This window comes from Ixodes scapularis, unplaced genomic scaffold (assembly GCF_016920785.2).
Source record: "Ixodes scapularis isolate PalLabHiFi unplaced genomic scaffold, ASM1692078v2 PGA_scaffold24__2_contigs__length_7659602, whole genome shotgun sequence".
NCBI lineage: Eukaryota > Metazoa > Arthropoda > Arachnida > Ixodida > Ixodidae > Ixodes > Ixodes scapularis.
Genome location: NW_024609851.1, coordinates 6,959,482 through 6,979,333, shown reverse-complemented (window position 1 = coordinate 6,979,333; position 19,852 = coordinate 6,959,482). Strand labels below are relative to the sequence as shown.

The window sequence follows — 19,852 nt, the reverse complement described above, 5'->3', positions numbered from 1 at the left end:
TCGAAGGTGTGTCCTGTGGTCCACGCGTGGTCGACCAGCTCCCTCTTGAGACGGGTGGCGTTCGTGGAATACTTGACGTCACGTTGATGTTCTTTCATCCTGGTTATCTTCTTGCGTCCGGTCTCCCCAATGTACGAAGAGCCGCAGTCCTGGCAGGGGATCTTGTACACAATGCCTTTCAACGTATCCGCAGGGGTAGGGTCCTTTGGCTTAGGCACAATGCTTGCTATAGTTCGGTACGGTTTATACACAGTTCAAATACCTACAAGTTTTAGGGCGCGGCTTAGCGACTCAGACACTCCCTTAACGTACGGAATGCACAAGACATTACGTTCTTTGTCGGGCTGGATCGGAGTGCGTTTTTCGTTTCGTCTGGTTGATTACCTCACCTACGAAGCGCCCGGGGTAGTTTCGCTTTTGCAGAGACTCTTGTACACGTGCGAGCTCATGAGCGCAATACGGCGCGTTAGAGGGCACAGTGTTTGACCTGTGAACAAAAGTTCGTGCAACAGACTTCTTATGCTGTACAGGGTGGTGCGAAAGAAAATCTAGAAAATTACCACTGTCACATGGTTTTCGATACACCTTGGTTTCCATCCTGTTGTTCGGCTCGTCAGTTCTGATCACACACTTATCTAAGAAGGAGAACATGTTATTTTGTTCAGGCTGGTAGGTAAACTTAATCGCGGGGTGGACGCTGTTTAAGCATTGGTGAAAATCATCAACAAAATTCTTGTCTAGGATAACGAAAGTGTCATCAACATACCTACGATAAAACTTGACAGGAAATACAACCTCACCAAACACTTTCTCTTCGATATACTCCATTACAAGGTTAGTGGCAGTGACAGAGACAGGGCTTCCCATTGGACAGCCATTCACTTGATGGTAAACCTCTCCAAGGAAGGCAAAGAAACATTGGTTCAGACAAAAACGCAAAAGCAAAATGATATCATCTACATGCAGAGACGTGCGAGTAGAGAGCGTTCGGTCATCAAGTAAGCGTTGTCGGGCGACATCAACTGCAAGATCGTTGGGAACAATTGTGAAAAGAAAAACAACGTCAAACGAAATCATGCTTTCGTGTGGAAGAAGAGTTTGAGCGCGAATCAATTGTACAAACTCTTGGGAATTTTTTACACCAAAGTTATTGTTCCCTGTCAGGGGTGTTAGCAATTCTACCAGATACTTCGACAAATCGTACGTGGGGGAGCCAATAAAATATACAATGGAACGAAGGGGGCATTCCGGCCTATGTACCTTTGGGAGACCGTAAAGTTTAGGCGTGCTACCATCGGAGGAAAAAAGGCGACGTTACAACTGGTCACTAAGTCTACCTTTCTTACGGAGTTCTTTGAGATGATCAACTAGCGATCGCTCACTTTTTGCAGTAGGGTCGCGGGGCTATTTAACATAGTGGTCGGTATCGTTAATGATCGCGTACATTTTTTCGTCGTAGTCGGTCTTGTCGAGGATCACCGTTCCGCCACCTTTATCGGCACGCACAGTGATGATTGATTCATCCGATCTCAGTTCCTGTAGCGCCTTGCCTTCATGATGGGCAAGGTTAGGCTGAGGTGGCTTGGCACTGTTCAAAATCTAGAGCACGCGACTACGGGCAAGGTTCACGCCAGTCACGTTGTTTATATGTCGGAGTTTTTCTTCCATTTCGACTATGAAGTCACGCTTGGGAACGTAGCGGGGGGCCATAGCAAAGTTAAGACCCTTGGCCAAGAGACTCACGTGGTGGTCCGACAGCTGTTTTGATGAGTAGTTGAAAATAGCAGTTCTCTCGTTTCGTGAAGCAGGCTCCTCGGGTTAAAGTCGGGCGAGCTTCTTGCTGTGTATTTCTGAATACTTGCTTCTTTCCATGTCTACTGCTTGTTTCCTTGCGATGAATATGCTGCGTAGGTGGTCGTATTGTAGTACATGCCGAAGATTCCGTTCTGCCGATGCTTGTCTTTTTCTTGCGTAGGTAATCCGTCGCTTGTTGTCTTGGATGCGAGCTTTTATGCAGTTTCGGCTGAAGTCGGGTGCCAACTTGCGTCCATAGGGGGTGTGCACGAGAGGCTTGCAGCGTAGGCCATGAGGAATGAGGCCCCGGTGGAGGCACTGGCGGTTGAAGTCTTGGTGGCCTTACAGGCGAATTATAGATGTTGACTGGTTGACGTAATCTCTCACGTTGCTGAGTGCGACGGAACCGTAAAGGTTTCGGATAAGTGCAAAAATAGTCCAAAAGCCGGGAGATGTCATGATTAAAATAAGAACATCGACTTCACATATCAAGAAATACAACTTCATTAAACGTTTCGCCTCCCATGCGGGAGGCATCATCAGTACATACACAGGAATGAGAGAGCTTCGGTCAACGCAGTCCTATTTATCGGGAAGGTCCATATAAGCTTCCGGGAGGGGACCACGGCTCTTGTTGCACGCCGTCTTATCTCCGCGGATGAACCATGACTCAAGTAGTTTGCGTGGGCCCCACCTATCCTCCTTCGCCAAGGTCGTCACGGCTGTGAAGTCGAAGGTGTGTCCTGTGGTCCACGCGTGGTCGACCAGCCGTCTTAAGACGGGTGGCGTTCGTGGAATACTTGAAGTCACGTTGGTGTTCTTTCATCCTGGTTATCTTCTTGCGTCCGGTCTCCCCAATGAACGAAGAGCCGCAATGCCAAGCCACCTTAGCCTAACCTTGCCCATCATGAACGCAAGGCGCTACAAGAACTGAGATCGGATGAATCAATCATCATTGTGCGTGCCGATAAAGATGGCGGAACGGTGATCCTCGACAAGACCGACTACGACGAAAAAATGTACGCGATCCTTAACGATACCGACCACTATGTTAAATAGCCCCGCGACCCTACTGCAAAAACTGAGCGATCGCTAGTTGATAATCTCAAAGAACTCCGTAAGAAAGGTAGGCTTAGTGACCAGTTGTACCGTCGCCTTTTTTCCTTCGATGGTAGCACGCCTAAACTTTACGGTCTCTCAAAGGTACATAGGCCGGAATGCCCCCTTCGTCCCAATGTATCTTTGATTTGCTCCCCCACGTAAGATTTGTCGAAGTATCTAGTAGAATTGTTAACACCCCTGACAGGGAACAATAACTTTAGTGTAAACAATTCCCAAGAGTTTGTACAATTGATTCGCGCTTAAACTCTTCTTCTACACGAAAGCATGATTTCGTCTGACGTTGTTTTTCTTTTCACAAATGTTCCCAACGATCTTGCAGTTGATGTCGCCCGACAACGTTTACTTGGTGACCGAACGCTCTCTACTCCCACGTCTCTGCATGTAGATGATATCATTTTGCTTTTGCGTTTTTGTCTGAACCAATGATTCTTTGCCTTCCGTGGAGAGGTGTACCATCAAGTGAATGGCTCTCCAATGGGAAGCCTTGTCTCTGTCACTGCCGCTAACCTTGTAATGGAGTATATCGAAGAGAAAGTGTTCGGTGAGATTGTATTTCCTGTCAAGTTTTATCGTACGTATGTTGATTACACTTTCGTTATCCTAGACAAGAATTTTTTTGATGATTTTCACCAATGCTTAAACAGTGTCCACCCCGCGATTAAGTTTACCTACGAGCCTGAACAAAATAACATGTCCTTCTTAGATGTGTGTGTGTGATCAGAACTGGCGAGCCGAACAACAGGATGGAAACCAAGGTGTATCGAAAACCATGTGACAGTGGTAATTTTCTAGATTTTCTTTTGCCCCACCCTGTACAGCATAAGAAGTCTGTTGTACGAACTTTTGTTCACAGGTCAAACACTCTGCCCTCTAACGCGACCTATTGCGCTCATGAGCTCGCACGTGTACAAGAGTCTCTGCAAAAGCGAAACTACCCCGGGCGCTTCGTAGGTGAGGTAATCAACCAGACGAAACGAAAAACGCACTCCAATCCAGCCCGACAAAGAACGTAATGTCTTGTGCATTCCGTACGTTAAGTGAGTGTCTGAGTCGCTAAGCCGCGCCCTAAAACCTGCAGGTTTTTGAACTGTGTATAAACCGTACCGAACTATAGCAAGCATTGTGTCTCATGCAAAGGACCCTACCCCTGCGGATACGTTGAAAGGCATTGTGTACAAGATCCCCTGCCAGGACTGCGGCTCTTCGTACATTGGGGAGACCGGACGCAAGAAGATAACCAGGATGAAAGAACATCAACGTGACGTCAAGTATTCCACGAACGCCACCCGTCTCAAGACGGAGCTGGTCGACCACGCGTGGACCACAGGACACACCTTCGACTTCACAGCCGCGACGACCATGGCGAAGGAGGATAGGTGGGGCCCACGCAAAATACTTCGGTCATGGTTCATCCGCGGAGATAAGACGGCGTGCAACAAGTACCGTGGCCCCCTCCCGGAAGCTTATATGGACCTTCTCGATAAATAGGACTGCGTTGACCGAAGCTCTCTCATTCCTGTGTATGTACTGATGATGCCTCCCGCATGGGAGGCGAAACGTTGAATGAAGTTGTTTTTCTTGTTATGTGAAGTCGGTGTTCTTATTTTAATCATGGCATCTCCCGGCTTTTGGACTATTTTTGCATGACAACATAATGTTTTAGACATGTTATACTACTAAAGATGTACTGTCTTCGCCGTGCATTTATCAGGCGCGGTGGAAATAAGATGCGAGAATAATCTTCAAGGCAAGATTGTTAACTACTAATATTCAGTAAATAATGTAGTGTCATACAGACGCACCGTGACGTCACCCCTATCGTGGCTATCGCTTATCTATAAAAGCGCTGGGAACGCGAAGCTCAGTGTTCTTGATACGGCCGCGCTTGCCGAATAAACATGTTGCGTTAGTCGCTCTGTCTCCTGCCTCGTCCACGGCGGCTGCAACATAGATGGCGACGAGGATGGGATACCTGCCGGGTTGATAAAGGACACTAGCAGCGTGTCTGGAGCGTGCCGCGACGAGACGTCGGGATGACAACGGTTGGAAGATTTGACCAGTTCGTCGAGGACGGCGACGAGGACTTCCAGTCCTACGTGGAGAAGTTTAAACACTTCCTGAAGGCATCCAAGGTGAGCGACGACCTCAAGGTCTCAACGTTCATAACGGGAATAGGAAAAAACGCTTACAAGACCCTGAAAACTTTGCTCGAGCTGGTAAAGCCTGAATGCAAGACCTACGCGGAGCTGGTGCAAGCATTGCAGGGAGATTACTCGCCGAAGCCCCTAGTTATAGCGGAGCGGTTCAAGTTTAACCGTCGTTTCCAGCAAGATGGCGAATCGGTGGCAGCTTTTGCAGTAGAGCTGAAGCGATTGGCTGCGTTATGGGACTTCGGTGCATTTCTGGACGACGCCGTTCGGGATCGTTTTGTCGCCGGGCTGAGCGACCGAGAAACCCAAGCGCAGTTGCTGAAAAAGAGCACGTTGACGTTCACAAATGCCTGCGATATCGCGAAGAGTATCGAGCTCGCACGCAAAGAAAGCAATGCATTTCAGCCCGTCATGCCCAGGGGACAGTCACCGCGCTACGCCAGAAGCCAGACAGCGGGAGACGCCCACAGCGACGGGAGAAATCGTCTGCTACGGCTCAATCATCGAGAGCAAGAGCTTTGGAATCATCGGATTGTTTCCGGTGCGGCTCAGCGCATGAGTCGTCTACCTGCAAATTTCGCAAGTATCACTGCCGTTCTTGTTAGCTTTACGGACACTTAGCGAAAATGTGCAGGGGTGGGTCTAAAGACTCCGCGAACGTAGTAGTGGAAGACAGTGACCCGGGCAAAGTGGTGCTGTACAATGTCTATTCTTTGCGAGGGGAGCTCAGGACATTACGAAATTTCCTTGAAAGTAGCACAGAAGAATGTTCGCATGCAGATAGACACGGGCGCGTCGGTCTCAATTGTACCGGAAGCATTGTACACGAATTACTGGCCCTCTCCACCTTTAGAGCCGAGCCCCCTGAAGCTAAAAACGTAAGGCAGAACAGCACTGACAGTGGCTGGGACGTTTTCTGTTCTCGTCGAGCATAACGGTGAGCGCGAGCATCTACCATTGAATGTCGTGAAGATACGCGACAATGGCAACACGGCGCTGCTGGGACGTGATTGGCTGGCGGCTCTAGTTAGACTGGGCTAGCGTGCATGGAGTGTGCCTCGACAAGGTAGCGGCGCTGCTTGAAAAGTATGCTCAGGTTTTTGAGCCTACGCTAGGACAGATCAAGGGCAGCCCGATCAAACTTGTTCTGAAAGAGGGTAGCACACCGGTATTTTTCAAAGCACGACAAGTGCCGTTCGCGATGAGGGAAGCCGTGTCACTAGAGGTGCAGTCAGTCGTAAAAACAGGCGTTCTTGTACCTGTACAGCAAAGCGACTGGGCTACGCCCCTTGTAGTTGTACCAAAACCGAACAACCAAGTCCGGGTGTGTGGTGATTTCAAAGTGATGCTCAATCCGTGCCTATGTACGGATCATTAACCCCTTCCCGTTAGGAAAGATTTCTTTGTAATGATGTCGGGGTGCCGGTATTTCACGGTTCTTGACCTCTCCACTGCCTATCAGCAGCTCGCACTGCATCCCGAAGCACAGTCTTTAGTCGTTGTCAACACACACCTGGGACTGTTCAAGTACACGCGCTTACCCTACGGCATCACGAGTGCGCCTTCGATCTTTCAAGCAGTAGTGGATGACGTGTTAAAAGGGCTTGACCGCGTATCTTGCCATTTAGATGACGTTCTGATAGCCGGGTCCACTCTTGAAGAGTGTTTCGAGAAACTACAAAGTGTCCTGTCACGGTTCCAGGAAAGAGGCATACGATTGAAGAAAGAAAAATGCAAGTTCTTTCAAACGTCTGTCTCCTACCTTGGGCACATTCTGGATGAGAAAAGCATAAGGCCGTCAGATGGAAACGTGAAAGCGAGAAAAGAGGCGCGTACTCCAAAGAACGAAACCCAGTTGCGAGCCTACCTTGGGTTGTTAAACTTTTATGGGAAGTTTGTTCCTAACATGGCTGCCATGCTGAAGCCGCTGTACAAAGTGCTGAATCGCGAAAAAGGGTTTCAGTGGTCACATGCAGCAGAGCAGGCCTTCCAGCAAAGTAAAACTTGGCTCACAAAAGGAAACGTTTTGACGTACTACGACCCAAAAAAGAGCTTGAACTGGTGTGTGACGGGTCGCCTTACGGCGTGGGCGCCATTCTGTTCCACAAGATCGGAAAAGGTGAAAAGCCAATCGCTTACGCGTCCAGAGCATTAAGCACAGCTGAGCAAGGTTATGCTCACATCGAAAAAGAGGCCCTTGCTGTGGTATTTGGCCTCAAAAAGTTTCATAAGTACCTGTTTGGGCGCAGCTTTGTCATCTATTCCGATCACCAGCCACTAGCTGGTCTTTTGGGTAACGGCAAACCCGTTCTAGTGATGTCAGCTGCCCGCATGCAACGCTGGGCTTTATTGCTCCCGGCGTACGACTACCGGTGGGTGTATCGCAAAGGCAGCGATGTTGGAAACGCTGACGCACTATCACGGTTGCCGCTAGCTAATGGGAAAGGTGTATCATATTACGTACACTTCTTCTCACTTGTTGATGAAGTGCCATTATCTGCTGTCGAGATCCAGAAAGGCGCACGCACTGACAGTCAAAAGTGCTGATGTACACGATGCACGGTTGGCCCGCGCATGTAACTGACAGCGAGCTGACAGCGTACTTTCTTAAGCGACATGAACTGTCGGTAGACCAACAGTGTGTCACGTGGTGAACTCGTGCGATAATTCCTCAAACCTTGCGTAAACAAGTGTTGCGTCTGTTGCATGAAGGACACCCGGGTATGACGCGCATGAAAATGCTCACCCGTAGCTATGTTTGGTGGCCTCAGCTAACACAATACATTGAACATCTTGTCAGAAGCTGCAGTACGTGCCAGTTGACGCAAAATGCTTCACCCAGTGCACCACTACAGACATGGAATTGGCTGACTCGCAGATCCAGCGAATTCACCTATATTTTGCTTTCACGGACAACCAGTGGTTGTTGGTGCTTGTTGACGCCCATTCGAAGTGGGTAGAGGTGTTTGTGATGACGTCAACAACAGCGGACAAGACCATCGAAAAACTGCGGAGTGTCTTCGCATCGTATTGGCTTCCGGAAGAAGTGGTTACGGACAACGGGCTCCAATTTACCGCAAGGACCTTCGCGGACTTTTTGCAGAAGAACGGAGTGCGTCATACAAGGACTCCACCGTACCATCCGGCCTCGAACGGGAGCGCCGAGCGCTGTGTGCAGACAGTAAAGCGAGACCTGCTGCGCGAGCTTCTCGACGAGAGAAAAACAGGTATCAAGAAGCCCTTACAGCATCGGGTCGACCTGTTCCTTTTCAGGTATAGGAACACGCCTACCGCTACTACGGGGCAGACACCTGTGGAGCTGTTTCTCTCGTGGAAACCTCGCACACGTCTGAGCCTTCTGCAACCAAGCCTGGAGTGTCGCATGCATGAGCGGTTCTCCAGGGCGAAGAGGACAGCAGACGAACGAAGAGGCCCGTGGACATCGTTCGAAGTACAAGACCGCGTTCTAGTACAAGGTCTTCGTCCTGGCGACGCAAAGTGGTTGCCGGGCGTTGTAGAAAAGCGGTGCAGTGCTTCCACCTATATCGTTCGTGTGGGACAAGAAAACAGGTTTGTGCATGCAGACAATTTACGTCTGTGTTCTTTTGAAAGTGCCGAAACTGTGCCGAGTGCGTTTCCGTGTTCGGTTCCAAGTTCAATTGCAGACTTTATGCGGGAGCCATCTACCACGAGGTCTCCCCTGCCAACGACGGAGACTCCGAGCCCTGTAGCACCAACACCTGAGCCACCTGAAGATGCGCCTTTTTCGGATCAGCGGGGTGCTAATCCGTACCCAAGTTGCACATCGCAGTCACCGCATCGAGCTGCTGCGTCGCCTCAACAGCCAGAAGCTCTGCGACGCAGTACCCGTACTAAGAAGGCCCCTGATTGGTACAGACCGTAGAGACTGTGTAACGTAATTAAGGGGTAAGGAATGTGGTGTCATGCAGACGCGCCGTGACGTCACCCCCCCCCCCCTTATCGTGGCTATCGCGTATCTATAAAAGCGCTGGGAACGCGAAGCTCAGTGTTCTTGACACGGCCGCGCTTGCCGAATAAACATGTTGCGTTAGTCGCTCTGTCTCCTGCCTCGTCCACTGCGGCTACGACATATAATGTCTTAATTGTTAGTTTTAAATTTATGTTTTGCTATGCATGGCAATTACAGGTCAATATAAGACAAATCAAGTATAATTTGTAAAATTGTAGCATGTTTTTTTTTTTAACTTTCTCAGCCAGATTAAAACTAAAAATTGCACAGAAAGAAAGGGCCTCAAGCCCTACCACAATCAGGCTTTGAAAAACGACATAGTCAGTTTTATCATGCCACTTTCTTCGCATCCTGTCCTTAGAGGATGCGCCGACTAATTAAGTGATGAGGGGGCCTGAAAGGATTACGTTAATTTTGCTGCAATTTTTTAATCATGCGCGAAACGAGAGAATTCATTGGTATTATCTTACGAAAACGTAACTTTATTGCAAATTAGTTAAATTGCTCTCGCCTCGAGCAATAAATGCAGTCAATTCTGTAGTTGAAACATTACTCCTTAAACAAGTTTTAGGTAATCAGCTTGTTTTTTTTATTTTTTTGTGATGGTTATTCCCTCATCTTTCTGTCGAGCCTGATACATGCATGTCAAAACTGGCACGCGTCTAAATCCTCAACCATTTATTTTATCTGTAAAAAAAAACAAGTTACCATGGCGTATAGGAGCAGTGCGGTATTGCGATACTAATGAATCGCGATTGTATCTAGGATATACACTCGAATATCGATAATTTTGCTGGGATATACATTTAACAAACGTAGTTGTATCTCAGTAGTAAAATGCACATACGATGTATTCCTTGTATCACGAAACTATGCCAGGCTTACGTATAGTTTACATTTACTGACCAAAAATTACCTGTCGAACTATACGGATTAAGAACTACCTTTGTGTCTCAAGGAGTTCGAAAGTTTAAATCATGAATCTGCGTATGACATGCTCTAGATGAGGAAAGCCTGTTTGACTGGTATATTGCATGCAGTCACCAACGTTAAAGCAGTACAAAACAAAGAGCAACGGTGGTTGAAGAAATGTCACAAGAATGGATACCACAATAAGTTTCGCCTACAAATCTCTCGACCCATTCCACTTTAGCGAAGGAACGTTAGCATGCAGGCGTTGTGAGAAAGAATCCGCCAACCATTGGTAGTAAAGATTCTCTGGCAGGGACTTCTCTTTCTTTTAGTTACAACATGTCGTCTGGCTCAGTTGTTTAATCTCCTCAACCTGCGGGACACCAAGGCCCACGCGAAACCGGGTTTATTTCGACCAGCCTCTTTTTGTAAAGTATAAGAAACTGTCGTGCACTTGCAGTATCTATATGTGCTTCATTGTAGGCACTAACATCATTCATTGGCATTCGGGATGTGTGAATACATTAAAAGATTCAAGTAGAGGAACATGAAACTAACAAAACGTGAGGAACACGATCCCTCTATCATTTGCGTTCACCTAGAACTGCTGTTCTGCGAACCTAACACCCTTCCTTAATATAAAAGAAAAACATTGTCTTTATACATATCTAGGTAGTAATTTTGCCTTGTTTGTAGAAGCGTCTCAGGGATATCCTTTTATATAAAAGAAAAACAAATCTATGAGCATCTCTATATTTTTCATATATATATATATCGCAGCAGGTATGGTCCGGAATACTTTTCGGATTATGTCTGCCCCATCCAGTGGCATAATTAAAGTTAATCCTTCATACATAATCATAACTAGGCGAAATTATTTTAACCAGGGAGATTCACCAAGAACTCGCCAGGATTCGAACCCCAGAGCCTACAATCCGCAGTCCGGCGTGTTTGCTCAGCACCAAGATATTTCTTTTTTTAATTTTCATTTAGCCGTTGTTTAGTTTTACAAGGTTGAGGTGAAAGAGAGCTCAAGCAGCTGGACTAAATATGACATTGCCTCCGACAGTCGCCTGCAGTTGCACGGGACTGCCCGTTGCGAGTAGTACTTAGTTCAGCATACTCAGTGGGAAGCCGACCATTGGGGCGGCGAGTCGTTGTTAGTGTAACATAATTCGCGTCTAGACCATCGTTCCGAGTCAAATCTAGTTCAGCCTACATAGTCCACAGGCGACCGTTGGCAGCAAACTGTATTTAGCCCAGCACACTTAGTCCGCAGGTCACCTCGCCGGCGAGTCATGCTTAGTCCGGCATACCTAGTCCGCAGGCCACCATCGGCAGTGGACACATTGCCGAAGCAGGGTTCTCTGTTTGCCAATAACTGAACACTAAACTGTTTTTGATAGTGTCGAGTAACCTGAATCTGCTTAGGGTATATTTAATATACTGATGTATTTAAGAATTATTTTATATTATGCAAAATGTATGACTTTCTGCCTCAAAATAATGATATGTATTATATCGCGGCAGCGAAACCTCATTTATTTTCGCAAAACATTGCGGGAGTCCCCTGCCTCAAAAGTGTCACATCATGTCCGACAATGTGCAGGATGTTATTTGAGTAATGCCAAAAGTTTAAAAGAAATAATTTTTTTTTTCGATGTGATTCAGGCACAGGGCGTGGATTCCTCCGCTCTGCGCTTGCGTGGCACTGCTGACGTCACCTGCACTGCAGACACTTGGTTACCGGAGTCAGCGGAGGTCGGAGGGATCGTCGTCGGCATTGCTCTTTGACGGCTTAGTTTTGGTTTTAAGTTGTGCAGAACGAAAATATTTCTAGTGCCGAGGCGCCCAAAACCAAGTTTGTCTTCAAAGATTCGCGTCGCGTGGGAACTATAAGTAGGCTGAGCTTCTATCCATCAACAACATTATAAAAGAAATATTAAACGATATAAGAAGATTATTTTATCCCGTTAGTTAGTAAGAACGCTAAATAACCTTCCTCAAAGGACAATGTACCCAAACTCACGTTCTACTTTCTTTGTTTATGGTCCCAAGAACAGAAAACACTCTGTAAAGCAATTGACTCTGTACACCCGGTTCGCAAATTTCAGTTGCTTATATCCTGTTTGTCAATTGCACCGCTTGTGCGTGTTTCACGTCTATGTTGGCAAATGTTCATTGTTATGTATTTTGTGGCAGTGATGTTCATATGCTGCTAATTATTACTTGTGTATATCTGTGACGTCTACCACTGAATTATAGCTCTGCTTCTTTCGAGTTTTCTTGAAAGACCGGCTGGCCAATGTCAACTTTGACCGTTGCCATGCCGAAAACACCGAAACGCACTTCCCAGATATGCCTCCAAATATAGAGTCAGTTCTACGAGCTATGTAACGCCAGCTAAAGCACTCTATTCGTAATATATATTTCCTAGTAGAAAATGAGGCACATATTTCGACGACAAATGTATGCCTTCTAATAATTAAAAGATTGGCAAAAGGCCTATGCTTCAAATCTGCAGACTATCGCAGCTGTCACGTATATTGCACATGATTGACAAGGAAACAGCGCACCCTCAAAACAAGCACTGTAAAGTTTTCATGCACACAAGAGAAAGAGCCACTTACACAGTGCTGACTGACAAATCTTGGTTATATTTACAATTTTCGGTTTCGTCTTTCTTTGTGGACTATTGTTCCAATGGCGAAAAATTGCCCTTTTCTTCTTCCTTCTTCCTTCTGTGTTTTTGTAATAGGAAGCTAAACCATAAAATATTGTAAGGCTCAGTACTCTAGTTCTTTTTTGGATAACATTATGAAAGGAGTGCTGACACAGCTCTCCTCTTGTCTGGCAATGTTCTCTGCTTCCATAATTTCTCTTGTTAGCTTGTCGTGGTTCCTGCCTAATATTGTGCATTTGTCCAGCTGCGCTGAGCAGCCACAGTCTCGACAGTAAATTCCCAGGTGTCCAGAGTTTTTGTTCGTGATAGTGCAGTTGTGCTCACGAAGGCGATCGTTGACGCACCGTCCGGTCTGTCGTATGTATTGTCGTCCACAGGATAGAGGGAAGGATTAGATCACCTTATCGGTGAACTGTACGAAGTTGTTTTTATGTTTCTTCGTGCACCTGACTGTGGTTCTTTTGGGTGTATTTACTTTCTTGCACAAGCTATGAAGTTTGTTAGGGGCTGAGAAGACGATGTCCAGGTTAACTCTATTAGCTATTTTCTTTACACCGTGGGAGAAGTTGTGAATATATAGCACAATGACCTGTTTTTGGCTCTCCCCTTATTGAAAATTCCATCAAGATACGTAATTTGGGGAACTGACTGCCAGTCAGCAGCCTTGGTGGAACGTGATGGACCATCTGACGTCATCTGATGGTCCATCAGATGACGTCTGACTGCCACTGCCAAGGGAATTTCATCAACAAGGGCAGCATTTATATAATACTAAAGCTATTCATTCGCACTCATAAATATCGCCAAAGTCCTCGATAAAACAAAATGTTCGAGAAAAAAAAAGAAAAAAAAACAGGATCACCGCGGATCGAACCCGCGACCTCTTGCGTACAAATCAGACACCTTAACCCCAATGCTATGCCATCGCTTTGAAAACTCGATTTGACCATTCGTTTTATACGAGATGCTTCGGCTGCAAATGCAGTTAAGCCTTCATCATGTTATGCAAATTTCTCGTACATCACTCGCCGTACTTCAGTTCTACTCACCTGCCATGTAGAGTACTTTCGCGTCGTAGAACGATCCTTTTGTTCGCGCGTCTCCGACACAGTAGACCTGGTACACCTTGTCGTCTTCAACTACACCGCTAAAGTCCCTTACATCGTCGGAACTCGCAGCAGGCTAGGTCTTGTCGAGTAGAAATTCTACTAAAACATGAGACATTGTAGAGCCCGGGCAGGATCGACAGGTTGGAGCAAGCGGGGAAACAAAGCGCGTCGAGAGCGATCGTTCATGAAAGCTTGGCGAAGCCTCTATGGGCGAAGCGAAGTGCCGTGTTTGGCGTTTCGGCGGGCTTCTGATCAAGGTTCTCGGTCGGCTGCGTGTCATATCTCTAACTTCAGCGGTTTTATGAGCTCACGTCCCGAAATCGTTTTCTCGTGCATAGATTATTCTTCGTATTCATAGATTTGACGAAATAGTGGTATCCGAACGAGCTTTACGTCCTTTGACCGTACGTCTGTCTGCACGTCAAAGCTTTTTGACGTACAGTCAGAGACAATCGATGTACAGTCAGAATCGCCACCAAGACATCTTGATGGAATTTCGCGGCGGCCGACTGCCACCAAAAAACCATCAGAAAGCCGAGAAGTGGAGTTTCACTGGAGTTTGACTGTCGGTCAGAGTAACTTGTTGGCCAATCAGACATGCTTGACGTACAGTCAGGCACAGTCAGCGGTCCACTAGAAAACATTCACTGCCAAACAGGGTTACATTGATGGATATTTCCTTCGGGCTCTTTTTCTTTTTGTTTAATGTGGTCCCCTTGCTTGATGTCTTTGATGAGTCTTTCGACCACTGATGTTAGTAAGGAGGTTGAATAGCTTGCGCATTTTAATCGAGAGACTTTCCCGTCAAAGCTTGTTTGCATGGAATGGCATCATGATTTTGTAATTGTGTTGTTGAGACTTAGCCGCGCAATGCTCCGCTTAGTAAGCTTTCAGTGCGCCGAGTTGAAAGGTAGAAGCGGCTTTTTCCCCCTGGGATCATAGGATCAGCAGACATGATAAGGTAAAATAAAAAGTCGCAGATCCAGGAATCTTCACCAATGTTCAACTGGAAGTCCATGCGTATTGTCCAATGGGTTCATGCAGCCTTTAAAGATGTCTAGAACTTTGGCAATCATGGTTGTAAAGTCGTGATCATCGGTTTGTAGCACTATTAAATAATCGTCAACATACCGACCGGAAGACTTTTATAACTTTGGAGGTATCCAAGGTGTACTGTAACTGCCTGTCTTGGTGGGCAAGATGGAGGTCGCTAAGGACAGGGGCAATGCATGATCCTATGCAGACTCCCTACGTTTGTAAGTATGTGTGACTATGCCAAGTAGCGAACGTCGATTTGAGATAGAGGTTAATCAAATTTTAAAAAAAAGTTCTCCTTGGGATATGCCTGATGCATTCTGGAATGCAATAGTGCCATAGGTGTCTATGCTCTCCTCAATGCACTGTAGAAGACGGTCTTTCGGCAGGGCATAGCAGAGGTCCTTAATATCGATGGAGAACACTGCGAAGTTTTCGGCCCCGATGCTCCTGGAAGAAGGTGAAGACATCGTAGAAACTTCTGATTAGGTACGGATTGTCAACGGCTAGCTTATTAGGTCCATCTTGTAAATGTAAGGCCACAGACTTTTGCCAAGTTTCCATTTCAGAAATGCTAACTCTCAGGGGGCAGTTTGTTTTGTTAGTTTTTGCACTCAAAAATAATTCTCTGTTCAACTTTGTACTGCAATCAATATAGGAGCAGACCTGTTTTAAATCTTGTGATTGGCAAATTTTTTTTTTTTTGCTTACCTTTTCACTTTTTCCAAAGAGGTATCGTTGTGGCTGCAGAAAACAGCTTCGATTGCTGTTAATGCCGTTTCTCGAAATGCGTTCTCCTGCATGAAGACAAAGCCTCCTTCCTTGTCAGTGGGCATAAGATATAGTGAGTGCCCTCTTAGGTATGTTTCTACCTTCTTGATGGCTAGAGGAGTAACTGATGGCTTTCTCCGAACAAGTATGTCCACTCCTTCAGAGGTGCAACGATCAATCTCGGTCTTTGGCGCACGTCTTGATACTTGCCGGACGATGGGAAGTAGCTCTGGTTTCGTCTTCTTAGGTTCCGCCGCGAACGTCGGGCCTAGACTGAGAACAGGCTGGACAGAGTCCGGTAAATGAATGTCACCTATTGTGCGCACTGTGTTACTCTGCGACGTTTTATTTTACCTTATCATGTGTGCTGGTCCTATGAGCCCAGAGGGAAAAAGACGCTTCTACCTTTCAACTCGGCGCACTCAAAGCTTCTTAAGTGAGCATTTCGCGGTTAGGTCTCAACAACGCAATTACAAGATCATGCTGCCATTCAATGCAAACAAGCTTTGACGGGCAAGTCTCTCGATTAAAATGCGCAGGCTATCCAACCTTCGTACTTACATCAGTGGCCGAAAGACTCATCAAATACATCAAGCAAGGGGACCACATTAAACAAAAAGACAAAGACAGAGCCAAAAAAACGATCATTGTCGCATATGTTCAAACTTTTCCCACGGTCTAAAAGAAAAAGATAAAACCGGGACATCGTCTTCTCAGCCCTAACAAACTTCATAGCTTTTGCAAGAGAGAAAATACACCCAAAAGAACCACAGTCAGGTGCACGAATAAATATATATACAACTTCGTACAGCGTACCGAAAAGGTGGTCTACTCCTTCCCTCTATCCTGTGGACGACAATACAAAGGACAGACCGGACGGTGCGTCAACGATCGCCTTCGTGAGCACAACTGCACTATCACCAACAAAAACTCCGGACACCTGTTAATTCACTGTCGAGACAGTGGCTGGTGAGTGCAGCTGGAGAAATGTACAGTGTTAGGCAGGAACCATTGTGATGTTTGCCGAGTCCATGAACCGAGTTATATGAATACAACAGCAGTCCAGTGTGATGCGGAAGCAGTGTTCTACAAACGCGGGCCAAATCGTTCCTGCTTCGTGTCTGCTTCTGCAGAGAGCGCGTGAGGGGCCGGCACGCAAAACGCGCTGGGCTCGCGCTTCTTACATTCTAGCATTATCGACCGTCGGGCATGTGCGACGGCCGATAATCCTGATGTTGATTATGGCTGCGCCGAAGCGCCACCTAACACTGTCACACTCCTCCCCTCTCCGCACGCACCAGCTGATGTTCTGCCGATGTTCATGGTGAGAAACGCACCACGGGTTTTTTTTAGTCTTGCGCTTCTCCTTGGTAGTGGGGTGCTAGGGGTAGCCATGCCTTGAGACCTAGCTTGGGCAGGAGCGGCCAAGGCAGGCTGTGAGTCCACCACAGGAGACCCTTGATTCAGTGCAGCCTCGACAGGGGAAGTGGCCGGATGTGCTGCTTCCGTTGATGCTGCGGTTAGAGCAAGATCAGGATGTTCACATTTGCTGGTGATCTGGTGTTTTAGTGACTTGAGCGAGATCCGGACGCACGTGTTCTTGGTGACGCTTCCAACACCGGCCATCTGGTAGTGTCACCTCTATGATCTGGTCGCTCGGCGTCTCGATTACCGTTGCCGGGACCCATGGCGGACCCGGACGAAAGTTGCGCGCATAAACTGCATCTCCTATCTAGGCAGGCGGTACCAGCCGAGCGCTCCTGTCATGCGCCATCTTCTGCCTAAGCTGCATATCTGACACTGATGACCTCATGTCTTGAAGAAGCAACGTCAGCGCTGTCGTGAACCTGCGTCCCATAAGCAGTTCTGCTGGCGTAGATCCTCTTGTTTTGTGCGGTGTAGTCCTGTAATTCAACAAGATGCGGGCCAGGTGACAGGTGAAGTTACCACTAGCGGCTTTCTTCAACTTGGACTTAATGGTCTGGACTGCACGCTCCGCAGCTCCATTCGATGCTGGGTAATAGGGCGGCGTTAGAACGTGCCTTAAACCGTTCTTTTGGAGGAAGTTCCTAAAAATGCCGCTGACAAATGCTGGCCCGTTGTCGGATACGATAAGGTCCGGCAGCCCGTGGCTTGCGAACATGCGTCGTAAGCAAGGGATTGTTGCTTCTGCTGACGGCGTAAACAGTGGAACGACCTCGATCCATTTCGAGTAGGCATCGACCACGATAAGCAAGTACCGGTTGTTAAGTGGTCCTGCGAAGTCGATATGCAGCCGAGACCAAGGCTTCTCTGGAAACGGCCATGGCATCATTTGTACTGGCCGCGCAATACGTTGGTTCTCTTGGCATACACGGCATCCTCGTACTGTCGCAGTAATATCGTCGTCCAAAGATGTCCACCAGACATGGATACGTGCCACGGCCTTCATTATAGCGATACCTGGGTGGCCTCCATGCTAGAGTCGCAGCACATCTGGTTGCAAGACTCCGGGAATGATCACCCTCGACCCCAAGAGTATGCAACTTTCTTGTACACTCAGTTGAGTTGCTCGGCCTGCGTACGGTTTCAACTCTGGGTGGTGCAGCTCAGCTCCAGACCACAACGAATCTCGAAGCTTCGCCAAGGTCGGGCCCTTTGATGTAGCCTTGGCCACAACAGCCGCAAGTAACACCTTGGGATAGGCGTTCTCAAGCATGAGCACCTCGGCTGGCCGCTCGATGGGCGCTCATAGCGCAGGGACAGGGAATGGCGAACGGCTGAGGGCGTTTGCGTTCGCTATGCTTGTACCAGGCCTGTATAGCAGCTTGTAGCGGCATGCAGACAGCATCAGCGCCCAACGCAGGACACGTGGTGAACAGGTCTCGGCCACAGGCTTGTCCGCAGCAAGCAGTCCCAGCAAAGGCTTGTGATCTGTGACAGCTTCAAACTCGCGTCCCCAGAAGTATTGCCGAAATTTGGTCACGCCAAAGATGAGGGCCAGGGCTTCCTTATCGAGCTGGCTGTAGTTGCTCTCAGCTGGTGAGAGAGATCGAGAAGCAAACGCAATCGGCCGCTCAGCGCCTGAATCTTCACGATGTGCTAGCACAGCCCCAACTCCGTACGGTGATGCATCACAGATCAGCACAACAGCTTTCATTGTGTCTTAATGCACCAGCACCGCGGCAGAGAGCAGGAACTCCTTCCTCTTACGGAAAGCTTCTTCTTGCTCAGCACCCCAAGACCATGGCGTCTTTGCCGCCAGGAGACGATTCAAAGGGTGCAGCACACTGGACAAGTTAGGCAAGAATCGCCGGTAAAAATTAACTAGTCCCAGATAGCTTTGCAATACCTTGACATCCATAGGCCTTGGTGCTTTCAGGACAGCCACAGTTTTCTCCGGGTTCGGTTGGAAACCCGCCGAGGTGACGATATGGCCCAAATATTCAACCTTGGGAATCAAGAAAGCGCACTTATCTAGCTTAAGCTTCAGCCCAGCTTCCTGCAAGCAAGGTTCTGCAGGTGATCTTGGTCATTCTCGCCAGTCACAAGGATGTCGTCGAAATACACGACGACGTGCTTCAGGTCCTGCAACAGGTTGTCCATTTCACGCTGGAAAATCGATGGCGCCGAGGTCACCCAGAATGGCAGGCGCGTGTATTGGTAAAGACCGCGAGGAGTATTGATGGTCACCAATTTTGAAGATTCTTCATCCAGCGCAAATTGTAGGTAGGCATCCTTCAAGTCCAGCTTGCTAAACTTCTTGCCCCCACTCAGCTTGGCAAACAGGTCCTCTACTCAAGGAATCGGGTACTTCTCAGGCACAGTCACAGGATTTACCGTCACCTTGAAATCCCCACAGATGCGAATCTGTCCACTGTGCTTCAGGACCGGAACAATAGGCGCGGCCCATTCAGACGTCCCCACGGTACGCAGGACTCCCTCCCGTTCCATACGCTGCAGCTCCTCGTTAACCTTGTCGAGCATCGTGAACGGGACTGGCCGAGGCTTGAAAAACCTTGGCCTGGCGTCCTCTTTTATAGTTATCCTTGCAGCCACGCTCTTGAACAATCCTAGGCCGTCATTGAAAACACTCGAATACTTAGCGATGACATCTTGAACAGACGTCACCACGTTTATTTCTTTTGCCCCGCGCAAGTCGATGCCGAGACCCTTCATCCACCCCCGCCCAAGTAGGGACGGACAGGCACCCGGCACGACGAACAGACTGTCCTGGCACCGGCGGTCTCCAAGCTGTACGGTTGCAGCGAGGCTTCCGCGCACAGGAGATAGTTCACCCGAGTAG

At 47.8% G+C, this 19,852-nt stretch overlaps 1 pseudogene; it reads left to right on the top strand.

Annotated features, from left to right (window-relative positions):
- Positions 1-4,949: 4,949 nt before the first annotated feature.
- LOC121046868 lies at positions 4,950-6,001 on the top strand (annotated as a pseudogene).
- Positions 6,002-19,852: the final 13,851 nt, after the last annotated feature.